Source organism: Salvia hispanica, chromosome 5 (genome assembly GCF_029641045.1).
Source record: "Salvia hispanica isolate PSC_SH4W2 chromosome 5, Shi_PSC_v1, whole genome shotgun sequence".
Lineage (NCBI taxonomy): Eukaryota > Viridiplantae > Streptophyta > Magnoliopsida > Lamiales > Lamiaceae > Salvia > Salvia hispanica.
Genome location: NC_142696.1, coordinates 43,724,778 through 43,741,660, shown reverse-complemented (window position 1 = coordinate 43,741,660; position 16,883 = coordinate 43,724,778).

The window sequence follows — 16,883 nt, the reverse complement described above, 5'->3', positions numbered from 1 at the left end:
ATAGTATTTCATAAATCATTTATTGGGGATATATTAGATATTTGAAGTGATGATCATAAACAAAAATGAAGTTGGGATTTTTGTCAAGAAGCTTAGGCCGAGTAGGTTTCATTTGATTAGGTTTCCAAAGTCTTGATTTAATTGCAGTTCATGTTTTATTGATGTATCGATTTCTTGAATTGTGTTATAACTTGAGATGTTAACGATGAAACACAATTTATTAGTTGATAAGGCGTCTCCTCTTCAATTAATAACAGGGGTTCGAGTCAACACGAAAATAGGCAAATGAGAAACAATTGTTGATCCTTAAATAAAACTAATTTGGGGTGTTAATTTTAAGAAATGACTTAAATATTTGTTTTACAAAAAACTATCTACATATTTGGTTTTTGTATAGTTGAATTAAAAAGAAAAAAATGGTTGAAAAGGAGTAAGATATGAGGAGGAGAACGTGGGCGCTGTTCCCGTGTCGCAAAATGGCCCAATAAACTAATTTCTCATCACCTAGTGTTAAGTGCTCTAATGCTAAACTAAATGACCCATTCTTGAAACAGCTGCAATTCCTATTTTATTTTATTTTGTTCTTCCATTTTTATCCTTTTTTATGGATTCTAATCTCTCGATAACCACTCACCAATGTGTGCTAGCAAGGCCTCATCTTGTCCTTGTAATATTTGTCCATTTTTAAATGTGCACAACACTGTAACTCTCTTTTGTCGTAAATACATAGTTATTCGCCCATATTTTGACTCATCCATGTTCTTGGCCGTCCTCTCCTTAAAGTTTGCAGAATTTCTTTTTATTTTTTAAGTTCATCTATATTATAATATTGGTCATTCAAAGTTGTTTGACTGCAAATCTTAGTGAGAAACAAAAGCTATATTAGTAAATTGTTATCATTAAAAGTTTATTTATAGAATAATTGTGTCAAGTAGCTTAAACATATATAGAGCATTAGTTTATCGGTTTATCTATGCAGATGGATCATTACTAAATGTATGATGGAAATTCATCAATGATGGCAATCCCAAATGTAGCTGATGATCTTGAAAAAAAAATATACTACAAGGGTAAAACCAATTGGGTGATAAAGGAAATTCAAGTACATGTCTTAAAATTGAGCAATGAATTCATCACTAAATCAATGGTGTAGTAAAGACACGACATGTAAGAGGAAATTGGGTTCCTGGGATATTCAACATGACAACAACCAAACCACAACCACTCCACTAATTATTTTTCTTAAATTTTTTTGTCTAAATTAGTGGAAATTATTCTGCTTAAAAGGGTTTGGCAGACAGAAAACCCAACTCATTAAGCGCACTAATTAGTCACATTAATGTGCTAATAGTTTAAATAATTAATTAAATCCCAATTTTTTGGATTCCTTGTTATGGGAGGTGCCTCTGACCTTTATCAAGACCTATATATAAATAATTCTTTGATTTTATAGGCTTTATATATTACTTATTTCTTGGGATTATTTTCAAGTTAAACAATATATATATATATATATATATATATATATAGGGCATGTTAGGGTGCCACCACCCCTTAAAATAACACCATACCACCATTTCTAGCCAATCATTTGTACACATGGACGAATAATAAGCTGCCACGTGGCAAAAAAAAAATCTGAAAAAAGACGGGCAGCAATATGCTGGTCTTTGTACAGCAATATCCGACCACTATACAGCAATCTATAGATTGCTGTGTAGTGTTTGTAATATTGCTGTATAAGCGTTTATAATATTGCTGTATAAGCGTTGTCACGTTGTAATTTTAAGAGGGGTTGTCATTTTAACACAAACCTATATATATATATAGGTGTGTGATCAAATACTAACTAATTTATAGTAATAACTAATAACTAACATCAATTTTGTATGTTAAAAATATCAACACAAGGACATAAATTTATCAATATTCTTTTGTTGATAAACTTATGTTTTTGTGTTGATATTTAAATTTGCATGTTGTATTGATGTAATTATGTCTTTGTGTTGATAATTTTAGTACACAGAATTGAAAGTTATAAGTTATTATTGTAAATTAGTTAGCACACTAACGCAACCCTATATATATATACATATATATATAGAGTAGTGATATAGGGCAAGTGCCCATTAAGTACATAACTAGAGAACAAATCACAGTCACAAGATAAAAAAAATCAAGGGCTAGTATTAACTCATGTGATTTTTGAATTTGAAGGAGAAATCACTTCACTCAATCACATATTTACTTCACTATAAGAAGACGGGGGTATAATGGATATTTCACAAATAAAAATAGGGTTAACATTTGAATTAATTTCTCATTTGCACAATTCATCTCCTGCCATCACTCCTCTTCCCATCTTCTCCTCCATTCTCAAAAATTTGTCGCTGCAATCGCTGCCGTCTTCCCGTCGCTGCAATATGTCGTCAAACAGGTGGATTCAAATCAGAATATTTTTTCAAAATGTGAGTTGTTTAACTGGTTTCTTCAACTGATTTATATTTCTCATTCCGAGTTCAATCCATTTCTTTAATACAGTAAAACTCTGATTAACAAGCATTCACTGATATTTTTGAGTTTCGAAGCTTTTCGTTAAATTAAACGACTATTGTTTCATTGATTCTATTTCTCCTTTTTTCCCTCTAGTTTTTCTGTCTGCGTCAATCGAACTGCATCTTCTAATTCTCAAGTTGAATTATTTACCGGCAAATCGGATGAGGAATTATTGAATCTAGGGTTTCTGATCGGAACATGCTTAGAGTGAAGTATTCTAATGTTAGAGTGAAGTATTCTAATGTTAGAGTGAAGTGTTGTCATCCATGCTTATAGTGCTTTGTTTTTTCATTTCAGTGAAGTGAAACATGCTTAGAGTGAAGTATTCTAATGTTAGAGTGAAGTGTTTGTCATCCATGCTTATAGTACTTTGTTTTTCCATTTCAACGAAGTGAAACATGCTTAGAGTGAAGTATTATAGTGTTAGAATGAAGTGTTTGTCATCCATGCTTATAGTACTTTGTTTTTCCATTTCAGTGAAGGAAAACATGCTTAGAGTGAAGTATTCTAGTGTTAGAGTGAAATGTTTGTGATCCATGCTTATAGTGCTTTGTTTTTCCATTTCAGTGAAGTAAAACTTGCTTGGAGTGAAGTGTTCTAGTATTAGAGTGAAGTGTTTGTGATCCATGCTTATAGTGCTTTGTTTTTTCCATTTCAGTGAAGTAAAACTTGCTTAGAGTGAAGTATTCTAGTGTTAGAGTAAAGTGTTTGTGATCCATGCTTATAGTGATTTGTTTTTCCATTTCAGTGAAGTAAAACTTGCTTAGAGTGAAGTATTCTAGTGTTAGAGTAAAGTGTTTGTGATCCATGCTTATAATGCACTATTTTTCATCTCAGTGAAGTAAAACGTGCATAGAGTGAAGTATTCCATGGTTAGAGTGAAGTGTTTGTGATCCATGCTTATTGTGCACTATTTTTTAATCTCGGTGAAGTGAAACATGCATAGAGTGAAGTATTTCATGTTTAGAGTGAAGTGTTTGTGATCCTTGCTAATAGTGCACTATTTTTTCATCTCAGTGAAGTAAAACGTGCATGGAGTGAAGTATTTCATGATTAGAGTGTATAGAGCTTAAAGTGAACTAATAAATGTTAAGAGTGAAGTGTTTTACCTTTGCAGTGATTCAGTTTATGCTTAGAGTGAAGTATACGATGTATGTCTTACAGTGTTTTGTGTTTTCTTATTTCAGTGAAGTGAATAGACCTTAGAGTGAAGTATATGATGATTGTTACTATGGTGAGCGGGAACAAGATTGGAAATGTATTGCCTAAAAGAAGCAGCAAGGAAATACTCCAAAGGCTAAGAGCAAAGAATTGCAGTGCATTAATGTTGTTGGAAACATACCATGAGTCATTGAATATCTTGACGACAACATCAAAACATTATCGAGAATGTAGCAACAACATGGAGATAGATGTGAAAAAATGATTGTAAACTTCAAGCGTTCATGACCATTTGTATGAAACTGATATAGTTCATAATATGTGTCATTTAGTTCAATATAAAGCTCATCCTTTTCAATTAAATTCAATATTATGTTAGACTATTTACTTCCTGTATAGCATATTTGCTTCACTATAGAACATATAATAGTTATTATATACTTCACTATAAGCATATAATAGTTCACTATATGCACAATATACTTCACTGTAGTGAAAAAATAGTAAACTATAAGACATGTTCAATTTACTTCAGTATATGCGCAATATACTTCACTTTATGCTCAATATACTTCACTATATGCACAATATACTTCACTTTATGTCCAATCTATTTAGTTCACGTATGAATACTTGTTAATTATTTAACAAAATATAGTTCACAACTTAAAATTGTAATCTGATAAGTTTTGGTACGAAGTGAACAACTATAGTAGTGAACTAAAACAAGTACGCAGTGAACTATACATATGTAAGAAGTGAAAAAAAAACAAGTTTGCGACAAAATAAAACTCACGTACATAACATGTACGCATTGAACTAAAAACCAGTAAAAAGTGAATTAAAAATAAGCTGGCAATGAAATAAAACTCACGTTTAGTGGACTAAAATATGTACACAGTGAACTAAAAATAAGTAAGAAGTGAACTACAAATATGATGTTTGATATTTCAGCGAAGAATATAGTTTACAATGTACAATTTTTTCATTTCAGCGAAGTATATTGAGCATATAGTAATGTATATTGTGCTTATAGTGAAGTATATTCTACATGCCTTATAATGTAACATTTTTTTCATTTCAGTGAAGTATATTGTGTATATAGTGATGTATATTATGATTATAGTGAAATATATTTTACATGCCTTATAATATACCGTTTTTTCATTTCAGTGAAGTATATTGTTCATATAGTGAAGTATATTTCTAAACTCCTAACAATGAGCCCAAACTTTTATCTCTCTCTCTCACAACAGCCGCTGCAACGCCTCTTTTCTCTTTCACCTGGTCGCGGAGGACCACCGCCGTCACTGACGTGTGGCGGTGCGGGCGTCTCCCTCCTCTTTCCCCGACTGCCCTCTCTCTCACTCTATCACTATTTCTCTCTCGACCTCACCGCAGGCCTAGTCGACACCGTCACCGTCGTTGGTGAGCGGCAGCGCACGGTGTTGGTCTTCTGCCTCATTGCGAATCAGAGACGAAGCTTGGCTGTGGCATTTGAGCCAGCCGCCGGTACGCCATCCTGTCCTTCTTGCTTCGGCCATTGGATGATGCCCGCCATTAGTCCCGACTCCAGACGTCGCAATTCGACCGAGAAGCGACGTCACGATCAAACGTGAACGAATTTGGACAGGAAGCTGAATTTGGTTTAGAAATCATGCAACACAATTCACGTTAATATTTTGCGAACAAATTTGGTTAAGATTGGAAGAAATCGGCGCTTGAATTCTGGAGGAATCTACGCTTGAATTTTGGAAGAAATTGCACTTTGAATTTGGGAGAAATCGGTGCTTGAGTTTGAGATGTTGATATACCATTTCCAAAAATGCCCTTGGGCTATTATTTTTAACAAAAATCTGAAAATTTGTTTAACCTTTAAGATTAAATTAAAGTAACAAGATGTGTGGCTGAGATTTATTCTCTAGTTATACACTTAAAATTAGTTAAACCTTGATCACTCCTCTATATATATATATATATATATATATATATATATATATATATATAGTCCCATTATCCACAAACCCACTATTAAAGACTGAAACACCGAACCATACCAAATTAGGGCTTTTAGATCTAGTTTTTTATGGATGAGATTCACAAATTTATAAATTATTTTCTCCTTAATCACCGGTCTATTTTAATTCATCCGAAGGTAAATAAGTCATACTAACACGTTACGAAGATTTAACTTCATTCAGTAGGTTTTTACTTCATTCTAATAGGATTATTACTTCATTCTAGTAGGTAAATGCAACTTCGCCGTCGCGTGCTGTTCTTTCTCTCCACAATATCTATCACCACCGCTACGACGCTGATATGGTGTAATAAACACATGGAATAATATAATAAATTATTTGAATGAAGTATGTGTAGAAGCATTTGAAGTCCCACTGTAGTGAAGTAAAAACCTTATCCAATGAAGTAATAACGTTTATGAATGAAGTAATAAACTCACTTGAATAAATTGCATTTTTTAATGTGAATAAAGTAAAATCTCATGTCAATGAATTCGAATGAAGCATATGTTGAATAATTTCAAAACCTACTTGGAGCAAGTAAAAACATGTTGTAGTTTCAATGTATTACGTACAGAATGAAGTAATAAACCTATACAATGAAGTAAAATTGGCTTGTAATGAAGAGCGAAAAATTTTCACACAGCAGCATATCTCATCAAAAAACTAGATCTAATGGCCCAGATTTGGTCTCTAGTTCGGTCTTTAAGAAGGGTTCGATATTGATTACAACTCTCTTTCTCTCTCTCTCTCTCTTTATATATATATATAGAGGGTCTTATTCTAATGCTTATAGCACCCTAATCCAAAATCAAGACTAAATCTCCATCCTTGGATTTTAAAATGAGTGGATGAGATTAAAGCTCACAAATCTCAATAAATAGTAGACAAAATATCAACAAAAGGGTAATATCATCATTATGTTATCATATGATAATTTTCGTGAGTGTTTTTTTATATCAACATTGTGTATTACAAATATCAACAATATGACATTAGAATATCAACACAAGGACAAGAAAACATCAACACATTTTTATTGAGATTGGACATGCATAATTATTGAGATTTTGCCTACAATATATTGAGATTTTTTGTTGCATTTGTTGATAAAAGCTGCTTATCAACATGTACGAAAATTGAAATATAATTTATCAAATTTCATCACCCGGACATCGTCGGAACATATGCAATTGAGATCTCGTTGGAATCCTTATTAAATTATTTTTAATTTGATATATTTTTTGCGAAAAAATAATTTAAATTGAGAGAGTTACGTAAATTTAAAGATTTGAGATGATTTTGAGGAGAGAGAAAGTAGTTAGTTATAATTACTACATATAGGATTTGACATTAAGACCCTTTTAATTTAATTAATAATTATTTAAATTTAAAATATATTACACTTGACATTATATCAAGTGAATCCAACAATCGGGTAAGTAGAAAGCTATCTTGACAAGCTGACAGATTGGCTAGGTAAAGGAAGGGAAAGGGCCTATTCGGAGGAGTGCAACCTATTGAATTGACCTTAATCTTGTGGGGACAGATGCCTAAAAGTTGAAGCTAGCTCATGTATATGTGTTTATGTGTTCGTATGTTTTTCTTATTTTTTTTAGTTTTTCTTTGTGTCTAGATCTAGGAGTCGGTCAAGAGATAACCTTGCTTGAAATTCGCCTTATTCTTTTTCTTTTCTTGTCTTTATACTTGAGGACAAGTATGGTTTAAGTGTGAGCAGTTTGATAAGGCTAATTTCATGCATCGGTTATATGTGAAAAATGTTATAATTTGCTGGGTCTAACACGTTTCCTAAGCCAGGTGTGTGAAGAAAAATCGCTAGATCGAGGAAGTGCTGAAGGAGATGGTCTAGCAAAGGAAAGGAACGAAGTGAGCAGGATTTAAAAGAAAAGAAGGCGTGACAGAGGAGTCAATAGCTGAGGGCAACAAAGTCTTATCTATACCTCGATGGGCCCCACTCCAACGCCTATATATAGAAGAGCATGCAGCGCACAAAAGGGAGACATCACTTTTTCACTCTTCTTAGCTCACACACATTACACACACTTGGGAATGGGAGATCTGGGGTAGTCGGGTACGAAAGGTTACTTTCTTTAGAAGTTTCGCGGTTGGTAACACCGTCCGAGTATGGACGAAGATACAATTCCTTTTAATTTCAATTGTTTTGCTCGTTTTTTTGCTGTCGAACTTCGCTTTTGGGAGTCGACCTGGTTGTTGATGATACTTATTGTCTTTCCGCTTTGTTGATTTGCGTTTAGCAGTTGAATTTCAAGTCGATTTACGTAGATCTCTCTGCTGGTAGTTTATTTCTACAAGTATTATGTCGATCTCTGTTTATTTTGATGTTGTGGTGTTTGATATGGGAATTTGGTGATAGATCTGTGGTTTATTGACTGTTTGGAGGTTTTTGTTCGAATCTGAAGTGATGAAGTGTTTCTGTTGGTTGGAGTTCGTGTTGGACGCTTGGATCCGGAGTGGATTAGCGTCTGAGGTTGGATTCGAAGTGAGAAAAGAAAGTTGTTAGATGAATTTGATGATTTCTTCTTGTTTTCTGTTTTGCTTCGTCTAGCGTCTGCAGATCTGTTCAGTTCTTCGTTGGTTATGCATTAATTTGATTTAAAATTAGTTTGCTCTGTTTTGATTTCGTTCATGTTGAATTTCTTGTGAGTTTTACGCAATTAGGTTGTAGAAGACGATGTCGCTGTTAGTTAGTACGAGAGTTAGTTATTCTGCCAGCTTTTCGTTCGTACCTAGCTTTTTCAGTCATGGCCCCCACAGTCAGTTTGTTTCCTAGGTCTAGTAAGTGAAGTAGTTTTCTTAGATCAAGTGTTGAGCAGTTAATTTCCTTTGCAACGTTCTCTTATAATTTCGCCTAGGTCTAGCTGTTAGCTTAGGAGTTTTAAAGATTCAAAAGTCAAGTTTAATTTGTTTTCCTCAACCCAAAAAAAAATGCGTGGCAGCAGCCAACACCAAAAACACACCCAAATCCTTGAACATGAGTATTAAGCATTCTTTTCTGTGGGATCGATCCCTACTTCTCTATACTAGGTTTAGTAAAGTGGTTGAGGGTTTTTTAAAGAAGTGCTCTGTGTGTCCGACGACCGGGATTTCCTGCGACCAACGAGTTCCTAGACCGCGTGATCTAGTGGATTTGCTGGACCTAGGGGACCTGTTATTTCCTTTTGAACACACTACTACGCAAGACACACACACACACTTCAACGAGATCTCAATTGCATATGTTCCGACGACGTTCCGGATGATGAAATTTGATATTTTTTATTTTAGTTTACGTAAATGTTGATAACCAGATTTTTATCAACAAATACATCAAAATATCTCAATAAAACCATGTAAAAATCTCAATAAATATGTGTTGATATTTTCTTGTACTAGTGTTGATATTCTTATGTCATATTGTTGATATTTGTAATACACTATGTTGATATAAAAAAACATTCATGAAAATTATCATATGATAACATAATGACGATATTACCCTTTTGTTGATATTTTGTCTACTATTTATTGAGATTCGTAAGATTTAATCTAATCCACTCATTTTAAAATTTAAGAGTGGAGATTGGGTCTTGATTTTGGATTAGAGTGTTATTAGCATTATAATATGACCATATATATATATATATATATACCATGGTCGGGGAGTGATCAATTGCTAACTCATCATTTAATTGCTAACTACAACTAATTTAAGGCCACATGATTTTAAAAAACGTGTGGTCTACAATTTGCCACGTGTAATTTTCATTTTTATTAATTAAATCGAAAAAAATTAAAAAAAAACGCCAAATTAGGGTTTTGGATGAAAATGTCAATATAGTGTTTCGAAAATATGAATACAATGCTTTGAGAATGTCAACACAAATTTAGGATTGACATTATATATGCTTTATATTGACATATTATCTTAGCTGTATTGACATTAGCCTGTGTAAGAAAAATACGAAAATTCTAGATTTTTTTTTTCAAATTTTGACGTCGGAACATATGCATGTAGTATATCGTTGGAATCCTTATAAAATTATCTTTAATTTGATATATGTTATATGAATTTAAAGTTTTGGGATTTCTTTTAAAAGTTAGTTATAACTAACTTGACATTAATACCCCTATTGATTTTTATTGGAATTAATCCTATAGTCTTATTGACGTTTTTTTTATCGTATTGATATTTTTTGATTAATGATCTAGGCCTTTAATTTGAATATCTAATGGCTATTATTGAGTTGTAGTTAGCAATTAAGCATTGAGTTAGCAATATAACACTCCCCTACCATGGTCAATGTAGCCATATACCATTATATATGCAAGTTAAACATGGAAAAGTATCATTAGTATTTAGTAAGACAATAATTTATTTATTTTTACAAACAACATTACAGATTTCACGTACGCACAAAGAGAAAAGACTATTAATGGAGACTGGATATTGAATAAAGAAGTCGGAATTACTGCTTTGGGTTATAATTACACTTATGTTTAGTCGAAAGAATAAGACAGGTAAATTCATAACTATAGTTGTACTTGTAGCCTTGTAGGGAGAAACAATATGGGGATGTAGAGATTAGAGTTGATGTGGCACAATTTCATTTGCTCTTCAAAATTAAAATATGTTCATATAACTGGCAAAAGATATTGACCTTGATTCCTTTGCTAATGGATTTCAATTCCAAATTTAAATTTTATAAGATTACAAAATATATGGAGAACTATATAAATCAATCATAAGTATCCATTCATATTCTCGTCCCCACAAATACGAGGACAAAAGATCCAAGCTTCATTACTCCCTTCTTACTCCATTATTATTAACTTGCTTGATAATCCTTAGTGTTGAGTGATCTTTTCCTTTGTATATTTCGAAATTTAGGTCATAAAAAATGTACTAACTGTTTTAACAATAATTAATGTCATAAAAATGTTACAAATCAGTAATTATTTAATTAGTATATATTGAGTTTCAGTAGATCGGACCATTCCTTAAACTTTCTTTACCCCTTTTTATGCGCTTTTTACCTTGGAATGAAAATGGGGGATGAGGGAGTGTTAGATTTAGTTAAACGGGTGATGTTAGTTGTTTCGAATTTTGTTAGTAAGTCAAAATCCCGAGCAACACAGAAATCATCCTTCATTATTTAAACTTGTAGGAGTACAATTATTATACACTTGCCTCGGTGGGGTAAGGGCGTCTTTTCCCATTCAACTTCTCTTCCACTCCGGGGGCAAATAGGTCTTTTCTGGGTTTGCTTTGTCTCGCTCCGAAGGATTTTGTTCATCTTCGAAAAATCAACATCTATAAATATAACCACTTTTGTGGAAGACAAATCCGAGATGATAGCCACTTAGTAGAAGACAAATTCAAGATGATCACTATTTGTTGTAAGATGAATCAAAGACAATATCCCCTAAGCCTACGCTCTTCCTTCACAAATCACACATAGCTCCTAGCATGTAGAAATATCTCAAGATCGCTTGGTGGCGACGAATTTAACTTAGATTCGAGAATTTGAGAAGACAATGCTCCTAAAGCATCTAAGTATCTAAATAAAGATATCTGTGATTTAGCTTAGAGAGAAATAACAGACATATGAAGATATATAATGTATTCATAGTTTTTTATATCTCTTTCAACAAGTAGTGATTATCTTGGATTAGTCTTTTCCACCAAGTGGTCGTACAAGTTGATTTGTCCAATGGTTCATATTTTTCAGGTACATATTATGGATTCTTTTTTCATATTTGGCCATCAATTGAAAGTATTGGGCAAAAGTTCGAAGATGAACTCAAAAAATATATATCGTCCCATAACCATGTGATGAAGCAGTGAGTAATGAAGCTCACGTGCAAAGGATCTGACCCTGACTCTCACAAACGTGTGATTTTGCCTTGGACTTGCCAAATATTCCTATCCATTTTTATACTACTATCATCTTCTATTTTTTTTTGTGATTAAATAAAATACCTTTGCTATTAGTTTTGGTTGGCTACTTATCGAACGTGCCCTATAAAATTTCTGAAATTTAAGAGCTACGTATGGGCAAATGGGTTATTAATAATCAAATAACTTAAAACTTATTTTGACTTTCTGACTTTCCGACTTTCCACAAAATTATTTTGGTACAATAGATACTTCAAGTATTACACATACCTGAAAATATTCAAGCAATTTTTGAAAAGTCTATCTTGATGAAGCCTCCATTATTCCATATAAAAAGTTATTGCAAGTTAAAACACACACGTGAATAACTCTGCAAATTTCTTTCTATAGTCATCTTTTGATTGGAACTAGTTATATTCCGCAAAATAGAGATTTCGATATCGAACTGTGTTAATTATTAATTAATAATCCAATAGATTGTAAAAATTGGAAGGATGAACCAAATTTAAGTTTTAGGTTGATATAAAGTGGAAAAAGAAGTATACTAATAAACTAATTTGAGCGATCTCAAAATGGGAACGAATTTATAGTAATGTGGCTGACATCATTTTAAGCATTACCGAAAGACATCGTTTAGAATACTACGTATGAGACAATAATGAAAAATTAAAAAATTTTGATTTAATATTTCATTTATCAAATCAATTATAATGTGATCAAATTTCATGATTTATCTAAACGAGTTAATCCTATCCCAATTATAATTTATAAATATAGACTACTAAAAAGATGAAAGTGAAAGAGTCAAAGGTGCAATATAATGGAGGAGATAGAATATAGATGGAGAACTAACAGAGTGGATCAGCGTTTGAGGCGCACGAGGGGGGATCTTTCATCTTTCTCATTTATTTAATTTTAATTCAGTTTAAAACTAGCTACTGAATCAGACTAACTATACTTTTCTCACTGCCAAAATATAAATTATACAGTATAATACATACCATAACCAAATTATAATCAATGACGAACTAATTTCTAGCGCCAAACCATTCATTTTTAGTTTATTTTAGGTCATTTTCGAACATTGTTAGATAACACGGAGTTCATTTTATTCAGAGTTCATTTTTAGTTTATTCCAAAAAGAATGGACTAAAACAATCTTTTAAAATGTACTTCGTGTTATCTAATAGGAGTAGTAATAAACTCTTTGTTAGTTCGACGGTTCAACACAAGAAATTAGTTCTACATATATCACAATTCTACTATAACCTATGTATGGTTTTGTTCATTCATTTTCCTACATTTTATTTTTTACGGTTTTACCGGAAATACATACAATTTGAGGACTTGTTTATAATAAGGCTCGTTCTAGAAGTTCAAATTTAGTCATTTGAACAATTAAAGTCTTCAATACAAAAACTACTTCATTATTAAGGATGACATGCAGTATTAGAAATTTTGTACCTAGTTTAACTACTACACCATAAAAGTAATATTACAATCAAAGATTCCATATCTGTTGTGGCTCAACCAATCTCTAAATTGCAACAAAATTCTAGATGAATCTTTAAAATAATTCTTATAGTATAGATTTTCTGATATATTAGTATGTTAATTAGTAGTATGAGTTATGACTCATAGAGGTCCATAAAAAATGCGTCTCATCAATTGGCTTAAGCTTAATAGTTAATACCCATGGCAAACACTAAAAACGTTAACATTATAATACCCAAAAAAAAAAAAAAAGATTTACGAGTTAAATATTTAGTACCTTTGCATAGCATTTTGGCGAGCATTTTGTTTTTAATTTTATACATTTTGAGCCCATATTCATTACTAGTACTCTATCTTATTGGATATTCTAAATCGGCTTTCAGCCCATTTTTTAAGTTTATATTAAAGGGCCCATTAGCAATCAGTTTTTCGATCTGTATAAGTATCTTTTTGACAAAATAAAAGAATGTAATATTACCATGAAGGGAGTATATACTAGTTTTCAATTTAGTCAAAGTCTAAGATATTGATTAGTGTTAATTGGTATCGACTTACCCTTTCAAATTCAAATTACAAATATTTTGAACCCTTTTTAATTTAATTTAATTAATTTTAAATTTGATGCTAACTCAAATTAATTAATTTGCTTTTTAAAGAGTATTAAAGATTAAACGAATGTGTTACAAGTAAAAAAAGCTAAGAATCCGGATTTGTTTATTGTAAGGAGGGATGTCAATTGGGCTAACCCGCTCGGATTCGGGCCAATCCATTCGGATTGTCGAGCTATTTAGGTTTGGGTTATTCAGGTTGTGAATTTTTCGGGTTATAAATTTTCGGCCCTGGCCCTAGATCTTCGGATTTCGAGCTAACTCACGGGCTATTCGGGCCAAAAGTAATCTTATATCCAATCGAATATTCTAACTTAGAAAAAAAAAACAGATTGTGGCAAATAGTAAAGTATAATCAAAGTGATCAAGATAACAAGATACATAAACATATCGCTAATTAGTAGCACATGTGACAAAAAAAATGAAAATCATGCATTTATAAGGAGTTGAATGACATTATTAATTATATACCCAAAAATAAATTCTAAGTAGTTAAAAAAAGATAGTATAGATAGTAGTTTATCAAAAATAAATTCCATGGAGTTGAATGACATTCTTCTACATCAATAACTTTTGAAGCTTCAGCCGGATCATTGTCTCCGAGAGGAAAGACGGATTGCGGCATTTAATATGAGTAAATATTAATTATATCTATATTCCATATAACTCTAACTTTCAATTCGAGAGAGGGTACATAATTACTATATATACTCATATCAATGTTGTTTTTTATATTGTAATACTATATATATTTCATATCAACGCTGCTTTTAATATTGTAATTACCATATATACTTCATATAAGTATATAACCCAAAATTTTAATTATTTTTTCCCAACTCGCAATCCACCCGGGCCAGCCTGCATAACCCGCTAACTCAAACGGATCAGCCCGTGTAGCCCTATTCTGTATTTGGGTTACGATTTTCCGACCCTAACCCTATAATTTTATCGGATTATTCGGGTCAACCCGCGAGCTTCGGACTAGATTGACATCCCTAATTGTAAGCTAGCTTGAACGGTAAGCTTTTTTTTTCTACAATTAAACTCAGCCTTCCAGCGTCCTCATTCCTTTGCGACATTTGTCTCTGTCAAATGCATAATTCATAAAGCAGCTTCATTTTAAATCCAAGTTTCAAAATTGAAGGCCTGATCAGCCATTTAAAAAAAATCAGAAACCCACGTGCTACCCATCAGACTTTTACATACGGGCCATGCTTAATTTCTCATTTATATTCGATAAAATCAGCCGAGTGGGTTGAATCGAGTAAAAAACAATAATATCCTACGTCCGGATTAATTCAATGTCCCAAATTTATGATTTTGTTGTATAGAATGAGTATTATTGCACCACTCCACTCATACGTCTGGATTAAATCTCTCAAACTAATAGCACCATTCATGATATGTAATGGAAAGCTAATTAATTCCATATGTTGTTGCATTTGGTGTTAATTCAGAGTTATCCATTTAATTGGACAACTCAAATTATTCCCTCGCTCCCAAATAATTCGTCTTAGTTTTCCATTTCGATTCGTCCCACATAATTTGTCACATTTCACTTTTATCATTTTTGGGAGTGGACCTCATATTCCACTAACTCATTTCTACTAACATTTTATTATAAAACTAATATATAAAAGTATGACTCACATTCCACTAATTTTTTCAAACCACTTTCATAACAATTCTTAAAACTCGTGCCCGGTCAAAGTGACCCGAATTATCCGTTCCCACTTTTCATAACAATTCTTAAAACTCGTGTCCGGTTAAAGTGACCCGAATTATCCGGAACGGAGGAGTGATAGTCAATGTTTTTTTTTATTGTCATTAAAATCAGTCTATATCTACTTTTAGTTCATTCAAGAAAAATGAGTCTTATTTCTACTACCAACATTTCAATAATTTTTTTCTATCAATTTCTCGTGTATTTTATCAATTTTGTTAAAATTAGATTGGATAACTGTACTTGCTATATTTAATTAGGGCCTAATTATAGAGATCAGGGCGGTTCAAAAGTCACTTTCATAGCTATCCATTTGATAGTATTGGACAGTCGTGTGGCTTTTTGATTATGCCTATCTATTTATAGAGACTTGTCCAATTTAAACATAATAATTGGATATTTTATGATAGATTCAAATAAAGTTCATCTAAAGGTTACCACCATCATCAGCTCCATCATAGTATTTGAACACGTAACAAGATAGTACCAACATTTTACAGTGAACAATATTTCGAAGATATTTTTATATATAGGAGTATTAAGGAATATCGAAGAAGAAGAAAACCTAGAAAAAGAAGGTATCTCTGAAGAAAACTACAAATTACAAGTAAGTAAAATTTTTTAAATTTCATTTCATTATAAAAATGTCGTTGTTTACTCCCGCCGTCCGCGAATAAGAGTCTCGTTTTTCCATTTTAGTTCGTCCGCGAATAAGAGTCCCTGCTCATAATTACCATAAATGGTAAAAAGGTCCGACATTCCACCAACTCATTCCACTCACATATCATTTAAAACTAATATATATAAGTGGAACCTCCATTCCACTAACTCTCTTTCACTCACTTTTCTTAACATTTATTAAAACCCATGCCGGAATAGAATGAGACAGTCCTATTCGCGGACGGAGGAAGTATCTATATGTAGTAGCTATGTACCATTGAAGAACTTGTTCAACGACCACTACACAAAGTCAAACCGTGCCACAAACAAGATGAATGATGAGTCATGAAATGAAAGAATGATGGGATCGAAGGATTATTTATGTGATTTGAATTTTCAGATGTTATGGACTTATGGTGTTGTTGTTGGATGTTATTTCTCTCATTAGTTATTATGAATGCTTGACTTAATTGTGTGATTTGATTTTTTGGCTTTGGATGTTATTATGGATGTCATGACTTGTGAATTTTTGTAATGTTGTGTGATTTAGAAATTGGAATAGGCCGTGAACTTGTAATAAAGAAAGGAGTACTATGTTAAACTCTAAATTTTATCGTGAAATCGGATTTTTGGATATATGGAGCTGGATTCAGAGTTGGATAGGCACTCCGAAAATATTTCGGGGAGATAGAAATACTACAGATACCGTTTTTTGGGTTCAATATTTGCGGATACCTAACTGG